Source organism: Scardinius erythrophthalmus, assembly GCF_964197995.2.
Source record: "Scardinius erythrophthalmus genome assembly, chromosome: 24".
NCBI classification, from domain to species: Eukaryota; Metazoa; Chordata; class Actinopteri; order Cypriniformes; family Leuciscidae; genus Scardinius; species Scardinius erythrophthalmus.
Genome location: NC_138244.1, coordinates 16,878,525 through 16,903,874, shown reverse-complemented (window position 1 = coordinate 16,903,874; position 25,350 = coordinate 16,878,525). Strand labels below are relative to the sequence as shown.

Sequence of the window (25,350 nt, the reverse complement as noted above, 5' to 3'; positions counted from 1 at the left end):
TTCAAACCTCAGACACTTAAACAAGAGTTTGGTGGACCTGAAGTACGTGTATTTTCACGTTCCCATCACCCCGCACCACAGAAGGTTTCTTCAGTTCACTTTTCTCAGGGCAGGACGTAACAGTTCAGAGTTCCATTCGGCCTCTCTCTTTTTCCCCAGGTCTTCGCAGGTGGTTCAGGTGGCACTGGAACCACTTTAACGAGAGAACAGGCTGATCCTCCCATATCTGGATGATTACCTGTTGTGCGCCAGATCACCTCAGCAAGCTATCAACAACACGCACCGTCTGTTATCTCATGTCACCCTACCTTGGGTCTAAAGGTTTGAATTTTCAGAAAGGCTGCCTAACTCTAAGTCAGCCAGTGTGCTTTCTGGGCATGCATTTGGATTCCAGGGCAATGAGAGCTACCCTCACGGAAGGCAGAAGGCAGGTGTTGCAGACAACTTTAGCAAAAATCCATGTCCATTGCAAGCTGCCCTTTTTCAGCTTCCTAAGACTGGCAGGCCTTCTCACAGTGGCGTCATCAGTCATTCAGCTAGGCCTGTTGCATCTTCGTCCATTCCAATGCTGCTTGATGGCCAAACATTTGTCACCAGTTCACAATCGACGCAAATTTGGTTTGGGTCATGACCAGTTGTGCTGCCTCTCTGATACTATGGAGAAAGGACAAATTTATTCGAAGGGGAGTGCTGATTGGGCTGCCTCCAGGACGCAGGGAGGTGGTAACCACAGATGCCTCCCTCAGCAGGTGGGAAGGACTTTGGCAGCACCGAGGTATATAAGGCAGTTGGGACCCACAGTTAAGGACTTTTCATATCAATCTCCTGGAGCTGTGGGCAGTATTTTTCATCCTGAGACATTTCAAGCAGGAACTATCAGGGAGACGCACTATACCACAGTAGTATTTTCAGTCAGTCACCAAGGGGGCACCAGGTCCCTATCCTGTCTCCGGTTGACAAGAAGGCTTCTGTTGTGGGCAAACAAGCACTTTCCTTCAGTAAGAGAAACTCACATTCCCGGTTGCTGCAACAGTGTGGCGGACTCACTTTCCCGTTTGGAGCAGAGACCGAGACACATTGTCCGCTATGTTTTTTTCAGTGCAGGTGGAGGAGGGTTCATTGGTCCAGGATGCTCTGGCCGACAAATGGCCAGATCTTCTCCTCCATGGCTTTCCCCAAATTCCACTCCTTTGGTCCATCCTGAGGCGAGTGCAGGAGAAGCATCACAGGCTCATTCTAGTGGCTCCTTGTTGACCAGGAATGCCTTGGTTCAGCCTTTTATCAACTCTAAACAACTTGTCCGCCTCACCCCCTGCCATCGCGGAAGGATCTGCTGTCACAGATGTACGGGGCATTGTGGCATCCCTTTCCGGACAGGTTGAAGCTGTGCATCTAGCCTGTTTTGAGGTTTGAGGGTGCTCTCTCATTGTTCAGCGGGAGTAAGGAATACTAGAGCACCTTCAACACGTCGCAACTACTACGCTTTGTCTCATGGTGCACAGATCGTGCTCTTAACCCAGTTGATTTCCCTATCAGTGTGGTGTTGGACTTCCTGCAGTACTTTTGGGATGCTGGACGTTCTCCAGCCAAGCTTGAAGTGTTTGTGGCTGCCCTGTCAGCTTATTGGGATCCTATGGTGCAGGTGTCAATTGGTGCAAATAGGCCAGTGGTGGCTTTTCTTAAGGGAGCTGTACATCTAAAGTCACAATTATGGGTAGCGTGTACCTAGTGGGATTTACGGGTGGTGTTGGACAGTTTGTGTTCAGCACCCTACAAACCTATTGAACAGGCAGATATTAGAACCCTTTCTATGAACACAGCTTTTCTGTTAGCCATAACATCAGCCAGAGTCAGTGAGTTACATGCTCTGTCAGTGAGTCTGCAGTGTTTTAGGCGGGGGCCAGAGGGCAATCAAGTTCATCACCTTGCACATTCACAAGGTTTTATAGACTTATGTGGCTCCTACTACTTTTAACTCTGCTGTATTGCCAGGAAACACTTGAGCTTCGTCATCCTTGTGACTTGGCTACATTCGTCTTCCACCATGTATTGAGCGTCTCTGGCGGTCTGTAACAGTGAAATAGAATGCTGGTTACTGAGGTAACCGTGGTTCTATGAATGGTGCAAGACTGCCAGAGTCTCTGGTCACTCTGATTGAGAATAACTAAGAGACCGACCGTGACGTATTCGGAAGCTTATATAGCTTCTGACATGTCATCGGTTTAAGTCACGTGTGACTGAATTGATACGAGATTCTCGATGCGATGCGTGAGACTCCTTCCACCATGTCTTGACCGTCTCTGGCGTTCTTCCACCATTCATAGAACCACAGTTACGTCAGTAACCAGCGTTCTCTTTATTTTATTCCAGTTCAAAATCCACTTCAGCTTTCTGGTGGACATGGCCAGTTCATTTGAAATTGAGCTTATGAATTGAAACTCAATTTTTCAATTCTGAATTTTGCTCAACCCTGCCATTGTGTATTGGGTGAACAAGAAGGGACTCAAGACTGATTCTTGGTGTGGTGAATTTCGTTAGAGTCCTGAGCCTGAACATTTTGACATTAGTAATATGTGGTCAGTCCCAACTTGTGAAATGAAAATATTTAGTAGCAAAAAGTAGTACATGTTTTTTCATGGCCGTCTCCGATTACTGATTGACGATTTATTGCACTAATTTGCATATATTTAAAAAAACCCGAAATCTGAGTATTGGATAAAGCCAGGTTAAAAAAAATATTTTTTCACTGTGTTCACATATTAGATGGGGAATAAAATTACAGAGGGATTTATGGATATCTACTTTTGTTATCCTGTAAATCAGAATATACTGTCAATAGCCTTAAAAAAAGATTTTTGCCATGTTTTTTGGAATAAAATGTTATATAAATCAGGCTTGGAATAATATATTTACAAATCCCTCTGTAAATGTCTTCATAATAACTAGGTACAAGACTGGAAAGTTTGGTGTATATAGGTGCTACTGAAGTGGAGATTTCGGACTTGGAGTATGAGAGAAAAGTCATTTTGAGAAAACGGGCTTTAAAGATTTATCATTAGGCAATGAGATTGCGCATTCAGCCTTTTTACTTTCACGATTGGTTGCTGATAAAAAGGAAATGACCATATTTGGATCCGACAGCATTGTACAGGAGAGAGAGAGCTTTCCAGCGGTGCATGTGATGACAGGGAGCAGACAGCGATCGCGGAGCAGCATGTTGATTAAGAACACCAACTTTTGTTGAATTTATAAGAAATCTACAGACACAAACAGACAAAGTGTAGTAAAATAAAGACCTAAATGTGTATTTCTGACTTTTTCACCACAAGTCTTACATGTTATTGAAGACATATATCCAAAAATCTCAAAATTGACCAGTAAAAAAACCCAATGTTTTTGCCTGCCGTGTCTCGCTTTAAAGCAAAAACAGAATGGTCTGACTTTAGCTTTGTGAAATGATGCTACATAAAACATGCCTGCACAAAACAACAACAGCAGACAGACTGAATGAAAATGCAAATTCACTCTCTGACAGTAGGTGGCACTTATGAAACAGCAGTGATATAGTGTTTCATTGGTTACCGCTGTAGACAATGGGGATTATATTGAGGTAAGAGGAAATGAAAATGCCACTGAAACATTTCTGAAGACAGTCAGTTCCCTTCAGAGATGCATTCATATTAAACCCATACCCCAATTCAATATTTATAATTTTCTTCCAATATTTCTAGCATTGCGATTGCTGCACCTGTTACAGTATTTTCTCTGCTAGCGCGTAATATTTCCACACAAACTACATTTTGGGAAATGACTGCAGTCCAGTTTCTGTGTTTAGGTTCCAGTTGATCCAATTGATCGGTTCCAATCTATTTTTAAAGCATTTTGTAGCTTTACCCATTTTTATTTGATATGTAGGATTGTAGGTACAAGTATAAATAAGGAATGGCTACTTGTACAGTATGTTTGTACACTGCTAATATGAGTAGGAGTGTCTGCTGAATAACTAAATCTAAATGTGAATATCTGCCCACTGGGAGACTAATCTCTGTTTATGAGCCAGTGCCAGATTCCCTGCAGATGAGAGCTTGCTTCTGTCCTCACAAATTGTTTGCTTTCCTTTTGCTTTACACTCTGACTGTCAAGTGGGCTGAGGCTTTTTTCTCTCTCTTTCTCTCTGCATTTCTTTCATACCTTTTTCTCTCTGCATCCCTCCTTTCTTTTTTCAGCTTTATTTTCTCATCTGTTCATTGTTTCCCATTTTTCTGAAGAGAAGTCCCATATGTTTGCGCTCATGTGCTTGCTATTATGATAGCTTATCCATTTCTTGATGGCAAACAGCAGCCTGGAAATCACACTGATGGATGTCCCACTCATCCCTACACATATGTCTAATCCCTTAGCACAGTTTTGTGCATAGTTTTTTGGTCTGTTTTCCTCTTCTGAATAGCTGTATGATTTAGTTTATGCAAGCAGACTTGCCTCTGTTTCTCTACGGGAGATGAGTTCTTGACTCTGGTGGGGGAGATTGGCAGGCGGATGCCTCGCTGGAGGCAGAGTCCCATCTTCTTTGTCACATTTCCCTTCCCTTGTCAGTTTTGCTCTCCATGAGATGCATATCTCCACACAGTGTTATGTAAGGCCATCTCCTTGCAGTGCAACGATAGGAAGTCACAGCAAGGTTCAGTGGGGCCTTACCCTGCTTTGCACTCTGCTCTATAGTCTACATTTGGGGCAAGTGTACTGTATAAAGGAAGTATTCAAACACGGACAGTCTGTGAGCAACTCACTGTTTGTGAGGAGTCTGGATGTAGGTTATGACCTTGCAGAAGAATCGGCTTTGTGAGAATCTGTAGGGAACAGCAGGTGCATAATGAGGCGTTGTGGAGTGGCGACAACTCTGAAATACAATTGTTGTGCTCGCTGAAATCTCCTGCACAGGGTAATTACCCACCTACCCAGGTAATCTCTGTCTTCTCCTGAAAAAGGTTTAGGCTCTACCTGAAGCCAAGCTGGAACTTTGCAGTGTGGTAAAAGTGCCATGGTGTTATGCAGGGCAAAGACAATCTTTCAGCTTTGCTGTCTTATCTGTACTGAGCTGCGTGGTCGAAATTAATGATTTGTTTGTCCGGTTTACAATGCTATCTGGATATCTGTATGTCATCCTCCATCCCCATTAAGCCTTGGTCTATTTCTTGAATGGTTTCACTCAGTCAGAATCTCTCTATCTAATGATGCCCATAGGGTTTGTAACATTGCTTCTTATTTAGTCACAGCCAATGGCAGCTTCGTATTTGACAAACTTTGTACTTTGTGTCAGTGTTAGGTAGTGTTTTGTTTGGATTTTCTAAAATTAGGTTGATCTGAATATCTGTTCAAGCATCACATCGTTATTCGCTGAAATTCTGCAAGTCTGTCGATTAAATAGTGAGTAAATCATGGATAAACAGCTGCAGTAAAGAAGCAAATGCCCATTCAATTTGACAAACTGCTCCCAGAACACCTGTTGTCTCAAAACTGAAGCTTTCCTACTGGTGGCTACATGATATGCTGTAATCTGCAGTCTTGTTGTTTTTTGTGCATAGAACAGAACTCAATATTAATGCTGATCCGGAAGTTAGTAATTCTGTATATGGCAATACGGGAGCATTGGATTAAACATAAAGATCTTACAGTATTAAAACATTAACCCACTTTCCAGGCATGTCCTGTGTGTGTGTGTGTGTGTGTGTGTTTCCACAACTGATTGAATGAAACGTGCTTTGTTCGGTAGATCCTTTTGTGTGAAATTGGGAATGACACTTTATATAAGCGATCATTATGACTTTCATGCTTTATCCGTCAGCTTGCACTATTCTCTGATTCAATTTTGTGTGTGTGTGTGTGTGTGTGTGTGTGTGTGTGTGTGTGTGTGTGTGTGTTACAGTACTTTTTAAATTGTTCTTTTATGAATGGTTGTGCCCATAGGTAGAAGCCAATTCATTTGCAACTTTAAAATTTTAGGGGTTGAGGGCTAATGTAAATGTTATTATTTTTAATTACATACTTATTTGACCCAATATTTAGGTTATCAGTAGATTTTTCTTTCAACATAAAAGTAGTCCATATGACAGCTTTGTGTCTAACCCTCCATGTAGCTCTCAAATTTAATTTGTGCATGCACATATTCAAAATCTTATCTCAAAATATTTGTTGATTTATTTGTCTATCAGGTTTTTCATTTGTTTACTCTGAAATATTACTCTCGGTCTCCTGTTTCTAGCTATGTGTGAGACCATCAAAATATATATCAATTCCAAAATCAAAAACCTTTCCTTTTCTTGTTTTTCTTTTACATCTAATACAGATCTCATTGGTGATTGTAGTGATGTGAAGTGGAGAGCCTTGAGTCTGTTGAGCTCAGATTAAGAGCTGGAAATTCAAGGCTTCAGAGAGGGCTTGATATGTCAGAAAAGAGTGCAGATCAGGAGATTGAAGGGTTGACTCTGTCACTTTAAAGAGTGACAGAGGGTCGAGATCGCGAAGAGGAAGAAGAGCTTGTCAAGGGTCAAAAGCATAATTGCAAGCTCCTTATCTGGGTAACGGTTCTCACACTTGCCAGCATAGTGCCAGAGAATGCCGGAAGCTCCCTTCTGCCTCACGTTTTGTGTGACTCAGAATGGTACAAGAATGGTGGCTGAAAAAGGAAAGCGAGGAGGAGTGGAGAGATTGAGGAAGCGGATGCTGTTGAATGAGAGGAGGTGAATGCGAGCAATCGCCTATAGAGGACATCTGTATGCAGATAAATGTGCTTCAGTCACCCACCTACATACCCTTGAGAGACAGCATGCCAATATATCACTTCAGACGAGGGACATTCTCTGGTGCTGAGATGCTGCAAAGTAATAAGCAGAGATTTGAATGAAAATGAGTAGTGTGCCCAGCTACAATAATTACACAAGTCCCACTGGATTACCTATGCAAAAAAGCCCTTAGTCAGGGTAGATGACGTATTTAATTTGACGGCAATGAAAACAAGACAGTTGGGGTAGAAGTCTGGTTTGTCTTATGCTCAGTCACATCTGATTTTTACAACACTTGATTTGTTGTCCACTGGAAAATTCAGCAGAACTATTGACATCCAGGTACACAACAGTACAACATGTAGAACAGACTGTACCTTTATTTCTCATTGCATCTTTTTCGCTTGTCAAATTGCACCTTCAGAATCAAAAATCAAGGAAAAAGGCCACAGCCAGAATCAATGAGTTTTCTTTCTCTACCCACTAGTGTGAAAGGTACCAGAATAACAAAAAAGGAAACATATGCCAAGCTTTCTGATGGGTTGTATCTGGGGACCTTAGTCTAAATGACTTGATCGTATTAGTCCAACTGACAAGCTCAGAACCTTCAGACCACCTTGTTCGCTTCCCTCAACAAGTTATGACACATTCTCAAAGCATTCGGAGGGTTCGGAAATAAGAAGGAACAGCTGAAAACATGGTGTGGGTGTGTAAACGTACACTCACTCACACACAGCATGCAGCTCTTTATCAGCGGTGAGCAGAGAGGAGCTTTAGGGCAACGTCAGTCGTGACAGACCTGTAGGACAGCGAGATGCTCTGTGGTACCTCTCCCCTACTGCTACCCACAGTTCCGTCATTTTCCCGTGGGAAAGGATGAGATCTTAGCGAGATCCAAACTTGACATGAGGAATCAGTTTTTCGCAATAGGAAGGGACAAACATTTCACAAGACTACATCTTGCCTAAAAAAAGTAACCTTCGGTTTCAGATAGACAAAATTGGTTTGACTTAATGGTAGACGTATTGACAGCATTTGGATTTCCGGAGGAGTTTTCAAACAAGCTTCAGTGCCAGTCTGTCAACACATCATCTCCTGTCTACATCCATGTGTGTCAGACCACTGACAGTACTGTCAGACTGTTTGTCAGGATAATTTCATATGACGTGTCAAATTGTGAACTATGACAGGTAGTACATATACCTGTTCAAATACAAATACCTACTCGTGGTGCTGCTTGTGAAAGGATTTTGTGTGGGTTCCTATCATTTGAGTCTGGTTCTTATTGCTGGTCTGGAGTGCTATTCTGTTTCATGTAGTGTCTCCATCAACTGCAACCTAATTGTGCCACTACTTAGATATCCTCTCATCTTTGAAAGAATAGCCATAGGGAGATGTTTTCCTTGTTTCTTTTATTTTCCATCTTCAGTATCATTCAGCCCGCCACTTGTCTCGTTTGAATGTCTGATCTTTGTCTTTGTTCCCTGTTCTCTCTTTTTCTATGTAAATGTCTTGAACTTTCTTTTTGCAAGTCACTCCCACCTATTCTTCTGAGTTCTGTCCTACATGATTTTTGTGAAGTCAGTCAGTATGAAATCAGATTTGACACTGTTTACTTTTCTTGGTCTTATTGTGCTCGTATGCTATTTCACAGAAAAACATCTTTGTAATCTTTTTTTCAAAGTGCTCCACTTCTAAAAAACTACTTTTTCTTTGTGGCTAAGGCGCATTGACTATTGGTTAATATTAACTAATGTAGTTAATTTAGCCTTACTGAAATCTTGGTAATCGTTAACACAGTATTTTAAAGCTTGTAAGTTTTAAAGGGGTCATATAATGCCATTTTTGTACAAGCTAATATGATTCTTTAGGGTCTAAATTAAAAGTTTGTAATATACTTTAATTAAAAATTCTCATTAGTATTGTAAGAAAACACTCATTTTACCTGGTCAAAAACAGCTCTGTTTTCAGCACGCCATTTAAGTGCATGTGTCTTTAAATGATAATGAGCTTTGCTCACCCCGCCCCTCTGTTCTGTGCGTACACCGTTTGTTAACACAATAACCATAACGCATTGTTCATTATAAACGTGGGATTATGAATTATATTGAGAACATCGTACATAGAAAACATGCCGTAATGAACCCTGAGTGTAAACAGCCGCATTCATCGTGAAGCGTGCAGCAAGCAATTTGCAAAGATTAATATATTAATATAAAGGTTAATAAAACGTTAAACTCCAGTTATTCTGGAGGTGCAGCAGGAACATGAATAGTTGGTACCGATCCTTTTTTCAGGAGCAGCTTCTTAGCAAAACCAGCTTTATACTGACCCTCGTTTGTAAAGCAGTCTGGTGTGTGAAATGATTCGCTCAAACATGAAAGCATTGACGTTGATCGTGGGGAATATTCCCTTCGAAAACAAACTCAGCCACTGCGTCTTCAGCGGTTCGGATTTAGGAACATCAATATGACTGCTGTGTTCCTTATTACACCCAAGAACAGAACACCACAATCGCTTAGATGCCATTCTGCTCATAGACAGTGCTCCAGCGTATCAACAATGACGCGCCGGTCCGCGCGGGCTATGACTGACAGCTCGCTCACGAGCGAGGGCGGGTCTGTGTTGAAACGCTGCTGTCAATCAACAATTGTGGGAGGGGCGTCGATTTTGTGACATCACAAAATCGAACGGCTTGATTTGAGATGGGGGAAAACATATAAGAAGATTTAAAAAAAAAAACACTGGATGGATTTTTATCATTTTATGATGGTTGTGTACAGGCACTGCCAACACACATTTCAGAACAATCAACTTGTAAAAGTGCATGTACCATTATATGACCCCTTTAATGTACAACTAATGTACAGTTAGTAAGGTGTTAGCATTGAGATGCTCTCAAGGGTGAACTTCTCCACTTCCTGGCCAGAAAGTCTTTTCAAATGTGGCTCCTGGTGGCATTTCAGGAGGGGGGAGTAGCTCTCCACAATTGACTGTAAACTCTGTAGAAGCTCTGTTTTTATGGTCCAATCAATAAAATGTTTCTCCCAACATTTCTTTTTTCTTGTTGAACATCATTTCGCTTTGAAATATGTAACATAACAAAAGTTAAATGGGGTTGAGAAGGCAGTTTTACGTAGGCTTTAATCACGGACAGGCCCCAAATAAAGACCTCCTTTATACAATGACAGGAAATGGCTGAATAAACAGAGAATTTCCTTCCTGACCTAAGGTCTCTTATGAAAAAGGGTGATGACTTTCACTTAGAGAACAAATGTGCAGATCTATCAGAAAGTTGGGTTGTTGCCCTCGAATATTGAGGTTTCGACACTACAGACCTGTATGTGAGGCACACTTGGGTTTGAGTGGGTATTTGGTGCCATTTTGCAATGTGTTTCCACTAATGGGCTTGAACAAAGGCTCGTGGCAGAGACAGGAGCAGCCATCAGGGTTGTTAGCTCTGCATGTTGTTCTGTGATAAATGTCTGCAGTGTTTCTTCTCCATTAGCTCCCAATGATGCCGGTGGGAATCACTGTCATATAGGCTACACATACACACGTTCTCTTCACACTCTTTATTGCTCTCTTTGTTTCTCTCTCTCTCTCTCTCTCTCTCTCTCTCTCTCTCTCTCTCTCTCTCTCTCTCTCTCTCTCTCTCTCTCTCTCTCTCTCTCCATATATTGATCCATATAGTTGTTGGGGTGGATGTTTGTTTAGAACATCACATGTGGCCATGAGTGTCTTTCTCTAGTAAGGTCAGATTTAACCCTCTTGTGAGTCTTTAGTAATCGATCAGATGGCATGGTTGCAAGTTTAGATCCTAGGCTGTGTTCATAATATCATACTACACCGTATGTTGCTTTTACTATTTTTTAAGTATACAGTATGTATACTGCACATAGTATGTATTTTTGAATTTTCTGAATTTGCCAAAATGTGCAGTGTACAACAGAGCTGGATGTGCTGGATACTGTAATAATATCAGATGCATTAGATTGTTGAAAATTGTTGAATTGTTTTTATGAATGCAAAATTGACTAAATAATAAATAATAAATATATATTTCCAAGATGGAGGCCATTCACTGAATTAAACTTGCATACCGGTATTAGGTCATATGAGGTCAAGTGACAACAGTGTAGCACAGTGTTTGAAGTATTTGTCGTTTTATAACACATTTATACATACTTAAAATGCTGTGCATACTGGGCAGTATGTTTTAAATTATATGCTAGTGTACTATTTTGAACATAGTCTGAACACAGTAATGGAGGTTATCTCTTAGCTCTAATATTACCCCTTTAATTTAATGATTGAATGTAAGTTTCTGTGAAGAGATGCATTAGGCTATAGCATGTTTGTTGAAGGAGAGGTGAATGTGTGTTTGATTAGTAGGAGGGGTGCATGTTTTGTCAAGGCTTGGGAGGAGAGTGCCGGGTGACACCTGTTCCCTTACGGCCTTGTGGACTTACTTGCTTCAGCCTCATATTGGAATGAAGGAAAAGTTAAAAAATTTAATCAGTGATCACTGTAAATCATGCTAGTTTATATGATCAAGTCATCAATTTAGTTCCTTGAGGGTGCTGAAAGAACGATTCAACCAAAAATGTCAATCCATGATGGGTGACTTTCTTTCTACTGTGGAACACAAAAGGAGAAGTTTTGAAGACTGTTCACACTGCTGTTTATGCTACAATGAAAGTGAACTGTGAAACTGGGGCAAAAGTTCAACTTTCATGATTCCTGTCTTGTGTGGACTTATGTTATTTCCTGTTCGGTGCCATGTTTTGTAGTCCTTTGATGTTTTTCTTGTTGATTAGTTCATGATTGTTCCCAGGGGTGTCTTGTTCGCCGATCTCCCCTTGAGTGTGTGTGTGTGTGTGTGTGTGTGTGTGTGTGTGTGTGTGTGTGTGTGTGTGTGTGTGTGTGTGTGTGTGTGTGTGTGTGTGTGTGTGTGTGTGTGTGTGTGTGTGTGTGTGTGTGTGTGTGTGTGTGTGTGTGTGTGTGTGTGTGTGTGTCCAAGTGTTTCTCATGTTCTTTGTCTGGTGTTGTCCTTCTATGGATGTTATGTGTGCGCTTGTTGTCAGTTATGTTTGCCTTCCTTGCCCATGTCTGCATTTATCAGTTTTGCCTGGATTTACTTTTAATATGTTTGTTTGAATAAATGTTTGCTGCATCTGGATCCCACTGTAACTGCCACAGTTACATCAACAGTGAATAATAGCTTAAATTAATGTTGTTAATCCAAAATAAATTATTTTAGTTTTAAGTGTTTTAGTGTTTCATTGTAGGCTGTCAGTTTTGGCAAGAAGTTTGATATGGATACAGCATTTATTTATTTCAATTACATGAGCCACTTTTATGGTGCTTTACTTTACTTTGTCACTTTTTGAGTTTGAAATGCTTTAGTCACTGTATATTTTAGTTGTATGAGAAAAGAGCAGTATAAACATTGGTCAGAGTTTCTGCTTTTGTGTTCCGTGTAAGAAAGGAAGTCATACACATTTTGAAATAAAACGAGCTGAATAAATGAATTACAGAATTGTTATAACTTCTAGATTCTTTCAGTGCCCGCATAACAATTTTATGATTAATTCTGAAAACATATTTTTAGTTCAAAAGTTGATTTGCATTTCTTTTACTCCTCAATGAGTGGTGGCAGCTAGTAGTCATTTAATGATTGGGGTCTTACCCTTTGTCTCTGAGATATATAAGTTAGACATAAGACATAAGAAAGTGGCTTGCTGTAGCTGGATTGCTGCACAGCCAGGCTGGTCCTTGGAAGCCGACTCTTGCCACGCAGTGGAAGATGTTGCCATGACAATGTGAAGGGGTTGTCATGCTCAGGGAGTGGCAAAAGCAAAATGCCTTCAATGTAAGAATGTGAGAAAGAAGAACAAAAGAAAAATTAATTAAGAATGAGAAAATGGAGACAATCTGAGCAACATGATTTTGATATAATAGCAAAAGAAACTAAAAGAAGTTCCTAATATGTGACCCTGGATCACAAAAACATGTCGCACGGGTATATTTGTGGCCATATATATGGGTCAAAATTATCGGTTTTCTTTTATGCCAAAAGTCATGAGGATATTAAGTAAAGATCATGTTCCATGAAGATATTTTGTAAATTTCCTACCGTAAATATATAAAACATTAATTTTTGTGAGTGAATGCAGCACAATCGCGTACATAAATGAACAACTTCTCATTTTTTTCGATTTTCTCAATGTTTTGATTTTTTTGCACCCTCAGATTTCTGATGTTCAAATAGTTGTTCAATTTAAAAAATTTTGTGGTCCAGGGTCACTAAGTGTGCAGCTGTGTAGGCCTACATACTGTAAGCGAGGTGGTCTCAGCCCCTTAGACTTCCTTTGGGAGCATTAATGATGTTTTTAAAGTAGGCCTACTCATGTTGTGTTTTCTGGGTGGGTGTGTGAACTAGAGTAAACCTGAACTGTAAGGCTAAAATGATTTCGCCCACTACAGTAACCATTTGAGCTGATTTTGCACTATTAAAGCCACAAATCAAAAAAACTTTCATTTCTGTCCTTGTCATTTGAATGACCTCTCCGTCAATCAGGTAGTTGTAGGCTTTCTAGACTTGCTTATGAAAAAATTGGTTACAAACTCTCTCCCTGCCTGTCTACACTTGTATTTTGAGTGTGATTCATTGGCTACTAAAGAGAGTAAATAAACACAGTTAAAAATTAATTATTAGAATGAATATCATTAAAGGCAGGGTAGGTAGGATTTTTCTAAAAAAAAAACATTCCAAATTTGTTTAAACTGTCTTTATATACCAAGACATAATTAAAATGTAAGTACTCTAAAAAAGAGAGTATAAAAATCGAGTGTCTGTAGACCTCTCACGACTGTTGTAAACACAGCTCATTATTTCCATTCACTCCATCCCCCCCTTCTGAGCTCCTTCTAAAGCCACGCCCCCAAAACACATGAACGCGCGACGCCAAACGCTCAGGCTCAGCTGGAAGACGCATTTATTTACCTGAGACGAGTGGAGAGGAAGGAGCGCAGTGCATGCAGTGACATCATGTCTGAATCACATTTAATAAAATACATAACTTTATCACTATAAATATAAACAAATAAGATTTCTTTTAGTACTCACTGTCAAGCTAGCATATCGATACTGGTAAAGTTTAAAATATATTTTGTTTGATTCCGTAACAAGCTATATTTATAGGTAACGAGTAGTGCTGCACGATTAATCGTATCGCAATCGCAATTGCGATGTCAAGCCTACGCGATTATATGACGCAAAATGTTGCGATTTTATATTAAATAAACAAATTAGTGCTGTTAACGCACTTATTAATGCAAATGCTTTTAAACCATTCATGCGCGATAATACATAAAAGAACGAGCTGCCTGTGAATGTCCTCCTGACACACACACACACACACACACACACACACACAGATAGACATGCGCCAGTATCAAGTTCTCTTTCGCGGTAGAACGAACAACACACATGTATGCCAAAATGAACGCGCTGCCTGTGAATGTCTGACTGTGACACACAGAAAGACTCGCGCTAATATCGTGCGTGCGCACAAAACAGCATGACAGAATACAGTTCTCTTTCGAGCTTGAACGAACAATAACACACACAATTATGCCAAAATGTCTTTTTGTCGAGTGTCTTCATAACATAAGAGTAGTCTTATGATGAACATGAAGAGTTGATGACTCGTGAAAGAATGAGGTGCGTGTGAGATCCGCGTCTCTGACAGCGGCTGGTCTTAAAGGGATAGTACACAGTAGCCACTAATTACATCTGTCGCTAAAGTTATTCTTTTTTTTTTTTGCTTTTTTTTTATTATTATTTTTCTTTACCCCTGACATGTATGGTTATACAGTATGTACTCTTGTATGTAAATTATGTTTTGTTCTTGTTAAAATGCAATCAAAAAAAATAATAATCTGTCGCTAAAGTTAATCAAAGAACAAAGGGAACAGAGAAAAACACTCACTGCTCTTGACTAAAGAACTTTTTTCTTTAGGCTGATTATCACTAATCTGTGCATTTATTTTCCTTGAGAACCAAGCAAGTTGACTCATGAAACCATTTGTTTATTATATCGCATATCGCAATCGTAATCGCAATATTGACCTAAATTATCGCAATATGACATTTTCCCCAAATCGTGCAGCCCTAGTAACGAGCTATATTTATAAGGCAAAGCTAAAAACAGGTTGCATTGATACACGTTTTTCCATTACCATCAGTTACACTGTGATGAAGGTGAATTTCGTGTAAGATTCATAACATATATGGTGTTTCGCGAGTGTCCATGATTTCCATGAAAACATTGTTGACTCTAATGAGGACTACACTCAGGAGACAAGTACCGCTTCGTCGGTTCGAGGACAGGTCTGGGGTCGAGGGCGAAGCAGAGGAGGTCATTCAAGAGTGCGGGCAACCAGGGTCCGTCCGAGGAAGTAGTTTTTGCCTTGTTTGCCTTCGCTGACTGCATATGCAGGTGCTTTGAATTTTGAATGCTCTTTCTCTGCCATAATTTTACTCTTCGTAGGTTCTGCGCCTCTCAAATCAAACGGGTGCGCGCGCATATGGGCAGATCTAGCGACAGGGGTGGTAGCCATGGTTGCGAGAGTGAGTGACAGTCACCCAAACCAATCAATTGTTTCGTCCTGAATGGAAATAATGAGCTGTGTTTATTGCAGATTAAAAAGTCTACCTTCACTCGATTTTTATACTCTCTTTTTTAGAGCACTTTCATTTTAATTATGTATTAGTATATAAAGACAGTTTAAACAAATTTGAAAAAAAGTTTTTTATAAAAATCCTACCTACCCTACCTTTAAAAGTGAGGTCACATTAGCAAAATTTCAGTGAAATGCAAAAAAATTCCATTGTCAATAGCGTATGTATAAAGAACAGCTTACACACATTCAAACCAAGCAGCTTTCTGGTTTATTACATGTTTATTACATATTGTTTAGTTGATTTACATGAATAACTAGAACATAGGTGAAAACTTTTTCACCTTCATGAAAATCTCCTGTTTGTGCGGATTCCTATCGGAATGACCTAATAAATTTTGCCAAGCAGCGGTAAATGTGACCTAGGGCCCTATTTTACCGATCTAAGCGCATGGTCTAAAGCGCAAGTGCACTTAGTTAGGGCGTGTCTGAATCCACTTTTGCTAGTTTAACGATGGGAAAAATGGTCAACACGCACTGTGCATGGTCTAAAAGGATTGTTCTATTAATGAGTATTGGTGTGTTTTGGGCGTAACGTGAAATAAACCAACCAGAGTCTCATCTCTCATTCCCTTTAAAAGCCAGTTGCCCTCACGCCATGGTGGATTGCTATTTACATTGCGGAATTTGCAAGTGGAAAGACTGAACGTGTCTCCAGAGCGCAAATGGATCTGCTCGTGCGCGAGGTTATAACGCGCAAGCAGACCATCCACGGGACAAGTCGAATTCCACCATATCTTTGTGTACACAATATTAATCTTTTACATTTTAATCCTTTTATTTTTAATATTTGCATGTTTGTGTGCTGCTGCGCATCCCTGTATCTGTAATAAGCAGAGTGTACGTCAAGTCAAGTCAAGTCAAGTTTATTTATATAGCGCTTTTCACAACACAGGCTGTATCAAAGCAGCTTCACAGTAATAAATTAGAACAATACATCAATGTTTGTTTCTAGTGGAACGTCTACGTTTGGTAATGCTGATCAATAGTATCGTTGATTGATTAATTAAATTAAATATCCCCAACTGAGCAAGCCAAAGGCAACAGTGGCAAGGAACCGAAAAACTCCATCAGGTGACCTAATGGAGAAAAAAAAAACCTTGGGAGAACCCGGGCTCAGTCGGGGGCCAGTTCTCCTCTGGCGTTTATAAGCTAGAGGTCGGATTTAACTGTAAGATTAAAAAAAAAGCTAGAGGTCGGATTTAACTGTAAGATTAAAAGTATTATATGAATGCCTGGCTGAAGAGATGCGTCTTTAATCTAGTTTTTAACTGGGAGAGCGAGTCTGAGCAACGAACAGTATCCGGAAGACTGTTCCAGAGTTTTGGTGCTAAATGTGAAAATGCTCTCCCTCCTTTGGTGGATCTGGATATCCTAGGTATGACCAAAAGCCTTGAATTTAGTGACCTTAAAGAGCGCGATGGATTATAGGGCGATAGAAGATCCGTTAAATAGACTGGAGCTAAGCCGTTTAGGGCTTTATAAGTCAGTAGCAATACCTTGTAATTAATACGGGACTTTATAGGTAACCAATGTAGTGATGATAAAATTGGTGTTATATGATCATATTTTCTTGATCTAGTTAGAACTCTAGCGGCGGCATTTTGGACTAACTGTAGCTTGTTTATTGAGGATGCAGGACAACCGGCTAATAACGCATTACAGTAATCTAGTCTCGAAGTCATGAATGCATGAACTAACTTTTCTGCATCAGAAACAGATAGCATATTACGTAGCTTAGCAATGTTTCTAAGGTGGAAAAAGGCTGTTCTTGTTACATATGAAATATGATTTTCAAAAGACAGGTTGCAGTCTAATATAACACCCAGGTCTTTTACTGTAGAGGATGAAGTAACAGGACATCCTACTATGTTAAAGTTGTATTGTGAGAGGTTTTGTGGGTGGTTTTTTGAACCGATAAGTAGTACCTCTGTCTTGTCTGGATTTAATAAAAGAAAATTACGCGTCATCCAATCTTTTATATCTTTAACACACTCTGTCAATTTGGATAATTTAGCGTTTTCATCCGGCCGTGATGAAATATAGATTTGAGTGTCATCAGCATAACAATGGAAACTAATTCCATGTTTCCTTATAATATTTCCAAGTGGCAGCATATATATTGAGAATAATAGAGGACCTAACACAGATCCCTGCGGCACTCCATAGTTTACTGGAGTTATGATAGATTTTTCTCCATTTAAATAAACAAAATGGTAGCGGTCAGATAAATACGATCTAAACCAGCTTAATGCTTGTCCTTGAACACCAGTATAATTTTGTAATCGATCTAAGAGTATTGTATGATCTATAGTATCGAACGCAGCACTAAGATCAAGTAAAACTAATATTGAGATACAGCCTTGGTCAGAAGCTAAAAGTAAATCATTTGTGATTTTAACGAGCGCAGTTTCAGTGCTATGATGCGGCCTGAACCCAGACTGAAACTTTTCATAGACGTCATTTTCTTGTAAGAAAGAGCCCAGTTGAGCGGACACAACTTTTTCTAGTATTTTAGACATAAAAGGTAGATTTGAAATGGGTCTATAATTTACTAGATTATTCGGATCTAATTGTGGTTTCTTAATGAGAGGTTTTATAACTGCCAGTTTAAATGTTTTTGGAACATAACCTAAAGATAAAGACGAGTTAATAATATTGAGGAGAGGCTCTTCCACTACGTGCGTTGTGGACCCGCCTATAGGCGCACATTACTAACGTGCTCTTTAAATAACTTTAAAAAAATACTGCGCCATTGACTTTAGACCAGGTTTCAGTTGGTTCAAAATAGCAAAACACCAACAATGTGCCTAAACACACCTCTTTTTCAGAACCGCACGCCCATGGGTGCAAATGCATTTGCTATATAAACAACGTGGCGCAGGACATGAAAATGATAACTGCGTCGTGCTGAAACTAGCAAAATAGTTTTATGATAGGGCCCCTAAACTTTATTGTGAATTCTTTTGGCGACAGTAATCATGTAGTTAAAAATCTTTGTCCGTATGTTAGTGCGACAGTTTCACAGTTTCATTTTCCCTACCGGTGACCCTTGGAAAATCACCTTCACAGCAAACAATATCTGCTCTGACAGCAACCAGACTCAAGTCCACCACCAATAACCTTGTGAGAAAATACTGTCATGTCCTTTTCACACAGTCAGCGTCTTGCAGTCACTAGAAGTCATTCATTTTCAGTGAGAGTTGGTGATTTTGAGTGACTTGAGCGAACGCTGGCGACCATTGCATGTCCAGTGAATTTAGTATTACAAGTTTCAAGATCTCACGCATGTCAGAAATTGTCTGAATTTATCTGAGTTTGGTCCATAAAATGATCTGATGATTATCTGATTCACTGTCAGTCTTATACCGGGTTCAGACTACACAATATTTGGTAACACTTTAGTTTAGGTTCCATTTCGCACTATTAACTAGTTGGTTATTAGCATGTATATTAGGATATTGGCTGTTTATTAGTACTTACAAAGCACATATTAAAGCCTTATTTTGCATGACCATATGCTACGTCCCTTAATCCTACCCAATACCTAAACTTAACTACCTTACTAACTATTAATAAGCAGTCATTAGGACTTTGAGGCAAATGTTGTTGTTAATAGTTGTAGTTAATAACTATAGTGTGACCCAATATTTTTGTTTGTTACGAAAGTCTCTTTTTTATAAATTTCTGAAAAACTCCCTGAAGAGCAAATTTTTTTTCAGGGATGGGTAGTGTCTCACTTTTGTCACACTTGTTTTCTCGCTGTCTCACTTTTTTCTGATTTGAGTTTGTGCGGCAGTAGTAGCTACATGTTGGCTGCCTCTGAAATACCATACTTTCATACTAGGCCTATATAATAAAAACTGAATGTGACTAAATAAGAATGTCCAAATTCGCAGTAGTAGGCAAAAAGTAACTAGATGACCTACTACTTCTGACGAGATTCTGAAGTGCGCATATTGGCCACATTTCCATCCCACGAGGAGAGGATTTGTGAATGGTAGGTCACATGATAATGACAGCATAGCGAATGTAGTGTGTCCAGATTACATTCATACTATATAGAACATACTTTTTTAGCGATCCTGAAGTAATAACTTGTTCAAAATAATACCTACTCTATAGACGAATCCGACGAGCGTTCTGTGTAGGCTGCCATCTTGTGGCGACGCCATTACTGAGCTGTTACTAGTATGTAAACAAACCTCCGTGATAACGCAAACGCACCCTCGATGACAGCTACAGCCAGGCAGTATGACTTGTTGGGTTGATGATGTTAGACAGTGGCCTCCAGTCACAGATGAAGGTACAAACGATCTTACAGATTATTTATGAAAATAGCTTGGCAATAAGATAACTATGGTAGCTAGGCAAGCTAACGAGGAAACTATTAAAAGATCTGTCCATTTGGCAACAATAAATAAATTAATGATATCAAATAAACGAATTCATGTTTTTATTTTGTGACCATTATTTATCTCATTTTCACATTTCAAAAGGAAAGGGTAAGGTACAGCTAACTGCTAGCGTTGTTGGTTCTCAGAGTCACAGTCAAGCAAATACAGTAATGCTACTACTGCCCCAACGCGCCCCTTCGGTTGTTTTAAAGGTATTTAAGAGTATTTTCTCCTTAGCCTGGCATCCGATGATCAACAAAATGCCAACTACAGTTCACTGATAGAGGGTCAAAAAAATTATCTAAGCTCCGTAGCCTATGGGTTGGTCAAATAATGCACACTCTACCAGATGATAAATTAGTTCTTAAAGGACCTGTCCGATTTTCACAGACCATTAACAACACTTATACTGTTCAAATAACTCTGCAGAGGAAGAATAGTAAAGTTGTAGATGTAACGTTAGTGACAGTCGTAAATCGCGGGCTGTTTATTCCAGTGGACGCAACCAAACCAATAGGAGGCAATGGCGCAACGCTACCCAGCAACAGCTCAGTAATGGCGCCCGCTTACTTCCGGTAGTTTCGCCGGATTCGTCTATAGAGAGTATTAGGGCTGTAGCTACATGTTGGCTGCCTCTGAAATACCATACTTTCATACTAGGCCTATATAATAAAAACTGAATTTGACTAAATAAGAATGTCCAAATTCGCAGTAGTAGGCAAAAAGTAACTAGATGACCTACTACTTCTGACGAGATTCTGAAGTGCGCATATTGGCCACATTTCCATCCCACGAGGAGAGGATTTGTGAATGGTAGGTCACATGATAATGACAGCATAGCGAATGTAGTGTGTCCAGATTACATTCATACTATATAGAACATACTTTTTTAGCGATCCTGAAGTAATAACTTGTTCAAAATAATACCTACTCTATAGAGAGTATTAGGGCTGTCAAACGATTAATCACGATTAATCGCATCCAAAATAAAAGTTTGTGTTTACATAATACATGTGTGTACGGTGTATAATTATTTTCTATATATAAATACACACACATGCATATATATATTTCAGAAAATGTGTTATTAATATATATAAAATATTTATATATAATATAAATTATATATAATATAAATATATATACACAGTATATACATGCAAATATTTCTTAAATATATACATGCATGTGTGTGTATTTATATATAGAAAATAATTATACACCGTACACACACATGTATTATGTAAAAACAAACTTTTATTTTGGATGCGATTAATCGCGATTAATCGTTTGACAGCCCTAGAGAGTATGCAATTTCGGACACAGCCATTGCGTTGTTGTCTTCTTTTTTTCCTTTTAGGTGGCATGCAGTGTTAATACTGCCACCTACTGTTGTGACAACCAGATACTTTGTTACTGGCAATGGATTATTTAACGAAGTAATGTATATGTAGTATTAAAATAATATCAATATTTAATTTTTAAATATCATTATTTTCAATGATACTCAAACAGTCTTATACTTTATCACTTTTTTCTTTGCCTCTCACTGCATGCCGGTGTGAGGGATAATAGAGCGAGGCTGTCGACACCCTTGCACATTGCCTTACAAACAAGAGAGACTGAATGACTGTCTCACAAAGAGACAAGGCCGAATCAATCACAACAGAAAGTGAATAAGTTATTGAAAGCGAGACGACAGCGAATGCTACATGGAGGAGATGCAAGCACTATGCTGTTGCTGTGCTGATGTCAAACAAGTGCGTTTATTAGACCGGCTCTGGTCAAAGTACTAATAGCACCACAACCACAAACATATTCACAACATGGTAAACACCACCATCTATGTGTTTGAATCAGCATGGGATATGTTTGTATTTAGAAACTGATGTCTGCTAGAATGCTAATTCAAAGACTTCACGAGGCATAACTTTAGATGTCTAACAGATTCATGCCATCAAAATCAATGATATCCTGTAGGTTGCTGTAACTCAGTGGGAATATTAGAATTTACAGTGGCTTTAAAACCTTTGACAGTCGTAGGACATTTCATCTGTTACATTTGCCTGAGGGCTCACCATCTATCCAACAGGAAGGGAAATAAACAGAGCAATTTGCTACAAAACTCCACTGCTTTTCAGGATCATGGTCAGGGTCAACGATCGCTTTGTTCGATTGTGTTGTATCTTGAATTTGTTAAAAATGGTAATATAATAGCGCTTTACATCATATTTATGCATATACATATTTATGTCCTAAGAATTACCTGTGTCCTTCAAGAGTGATTTGTGGCATAGCTTTGTGCTTGAAATTATTTACACGTTGTTTACACTTCGTACAATGTATCAGCTAAGGGTGTGACGATACACTTAGCTCACGAGACAATACACAATGTTGGGTTCACAAGATGAGACATTATTTTAACACTATTTATAAGAGATCTTCAATGATGAAATGTATGACTAGAAAATTAGTCTTTTATTCGACTGAAAATCACAAAATGCAAAACTATGCAGGTGCATTTTGAAATGTTTTAACTAGAGCTGCACAATTCTGGATGAATTGAGAATCAAATAATGTCATTTACAAGAGTTTCTGACAAAATGTTGATTGTTGCTATTTAAAATGTTTAATTTATCTGAATTATTTTAAAAAAAACTGAATGAATGATTCAATGACTCATTAATAAATACTTTAGTTGTTTTATTACTGGATGAATCAGCAGTTTTGAACGAATATATTGAATGAATGATTCAATAACATTTTTTAACAGTCACTTGTCACCACTTGGTGGTGTAACAATGTAATTAATACAATCTTTATTTGAAGCGCCATGTTAAATTCAATTTAAAGGTACTGTATGTAGTTTTTAGCGGCCTCTAGCGGTGATGTTTCAGATTGCAACCAATAAGTTTACAAGCGCATGCTCTTACGCGTGCTCGAATTTATGAGCGAGCACTGTGGGTACCGGCCAGACTGAGACGCAACCGGACGTAACACAGCATCCCACAACATGCTGGAAACTCAGGTAAACTCCCACTGCAACGTTACAATAATAGGCTACTTTTATCAGCTTGACGTTGAACTAATGCTCCATGCTCGTACCATGATAAGTATGGAACCCTATCAACCGTGCCGAATTCTGTCACTGCAAGCACCACTTCACATTTTCTTCAGGAAATGTACATTCTAGGTTTGTAGATAAGGTTTCTCCATGATTCAAATGCCCTGCCAATGTTGATCCGTGTTTTTTACCCAAAGTTCATCCGATTGACGTCTGGCCTTACGAGCTTCAGCAGAAAAAACTTTTTTCTTTTTTTTTTTTTATTAATATGTGGAGTTTGTGTTGGAGTCTGTGTTTTGCTGGGCGCAGGTCGTTTCTTAGTGTTATCAGACATGTCATAAGTTGCATAAGTCATAAGTCCATGTCATAAGTTGCAGTGTTGTCGCTGTTGAGTGCAAAGTCAGTAGGCTAGATGAGGCGAGAGGCTCGGGAGCGCGCATGCAGGTGACGTCACTGGCGGTAAATCCGACCCGGGACCTTCACATAAAAATAAGAATACTTGCTTTCAGAGGTAATAGCAAAACCCGCAAAGTGGATCATTTTAATGTGAGATTACAACCCCTTCACACACAGGCAATAAAAAAAGGATTCGTTTTGGTAGAAAAGCTACATACAGCACCTTTAAAAGGAGACTATTTTGATCGCTTCCGTTGACATCAGTGTTTTTTATCCGAACTATAAACTTATTTGTGGTTGAAAAGATTTGTAAAGCTGTTTCATGCCTACACATGATTTGACTTTATCTGGGTCAGCATCAGTGGCAGCGCAGATCTGAATGTTCCGGTGTGATTTTGTCAAAGGTTTAATAAACATAGGCAGACATCCCAACCTGCACAAAGTCATTTCCGGGAGTCAAGAAATCGCCAACGGGGGGGGGGGGGGACTGGGATTCGGTTCTGATTAGTTCGGTTCGAAAGTAGAGATAAAATCCCGAGGCACACACGCACACTAGCGCACACACGCAAGGTCTCTCGCTCCCTCTCTCTGCCGTGCGCGCGCTACGCTTGCGCGCTCTTGCTTCCGGGAGATTTTAACTGATTTGCGGGCATCAGGGAGCCGCTATCAATATGCGGGAGACTCCCGGAACTTCCGGGAGACTTGGGATGTCTGCATAGGTGAATCATTGTCATTTTGGAATGAGATTGTGTGGGAGATCAATCATCTTGTAATGAATGTCACTTCAGTTTTACTTTCTGAATATGAATTATCATCTGCGGTAAAAGACAATATAAATGCATTTTGCCACAAACTAAACTCCTTCATGCTGATATTCACCTCGACAAGAAATATTGTCTCGTTTTATTCAAGATTTAATCATGAGATCTCATGGCACGCCTAGTATCAGCATTTTCAACCTAAAATATGTAGGTTAAAATCCTGTTAAGCAAAAAGTACATACTCTACTGTTCAAAAGTTTCGGGTCAGTAAGATGTTTTAATGGTTTTGAAAAAATGTTTTATGCTCACCAAAACTGCATTTATTTTATCAAACTTACTTCAGTCCTCAGTGTCACATGACACTTCAAAAAACATTCTAAAATGCCGTTTTGCATTTCTTTTTATCATCAATTTTGAAAAGTTTTGATAATTTGATGAAAAGAACATTCAAAAGAACAGCATTTATTTGAAATGGAAATATTTTATAACATTATAAATGTTGTTTAATCCTTGCTGAATAAAAGTATTAATTTCTTTAAAAAATATATATTTTTTGAACAGATTGTTTGAACTGCATTTTGGGGTGGGATATGAACTGCCATCTCATGTATTTGTGTTTTGTTACTTGACGGCTCCTTCTATTTAGGAATTTCCAACCATAGGCAAGGTCTGTGCCAAAGCCGGTTTTTGAAATGGCCATCCTGGATGTCAATTTATGAGTCATAACTATGATTATGACTGTTAATAGTCCTGATTTCTGAAGCTAGCTAGTCTTATGCGCCCTGTGGGTAAACTTGATTGGATATAATCCCCTCCAAACAACATCAAAGAGTATGACTAATGTTTTTTTTGTTTGTTTGTTTGTTTGTTTGTTTGTTTTTTTTAAGCAAAAAGCATTTTTTTTAAATCGCTATTTTTGAATAAAGATGTTTTCCCTCTAAAACATTACCGATGTATTTGTTCCACAGTTCCTGCTGATTTGACATCAGCTTTGGAAACACATTAAGGGATGGGAAAATAATTGTGTTTTTCCCCTCATTATTCATCACCAAAACATCAATAATGGCGAAAAACATTTATGAATACCAACGTGTAAAAGGAGGATATTTGTATTATGGAAAGCCATTTGTATTTATGGAAAGCCATTTCCATGTGCTTTACTAGTTAAATGCAATTACAAATAACAATTTAGCAGAAAAGGGCTT

At 39.1% G+C, this 25,350-nt stretch overlaps 1 protein-coding gene across 6 annotated transcripts in view; it reads left to right on the top strand.

Annotated features, from left to right (window-relative positions):
- The window catches only part of cadps2 (Ca++-dependent secretion activator 2), a 146,346-nt gene that overhangs the window by 12,898 nt on the left and 108,098 nt on the right, over positions 1 to 25,350 (top strand). The gene's annotated exons all lie outside the window — the stretch shown is intronic.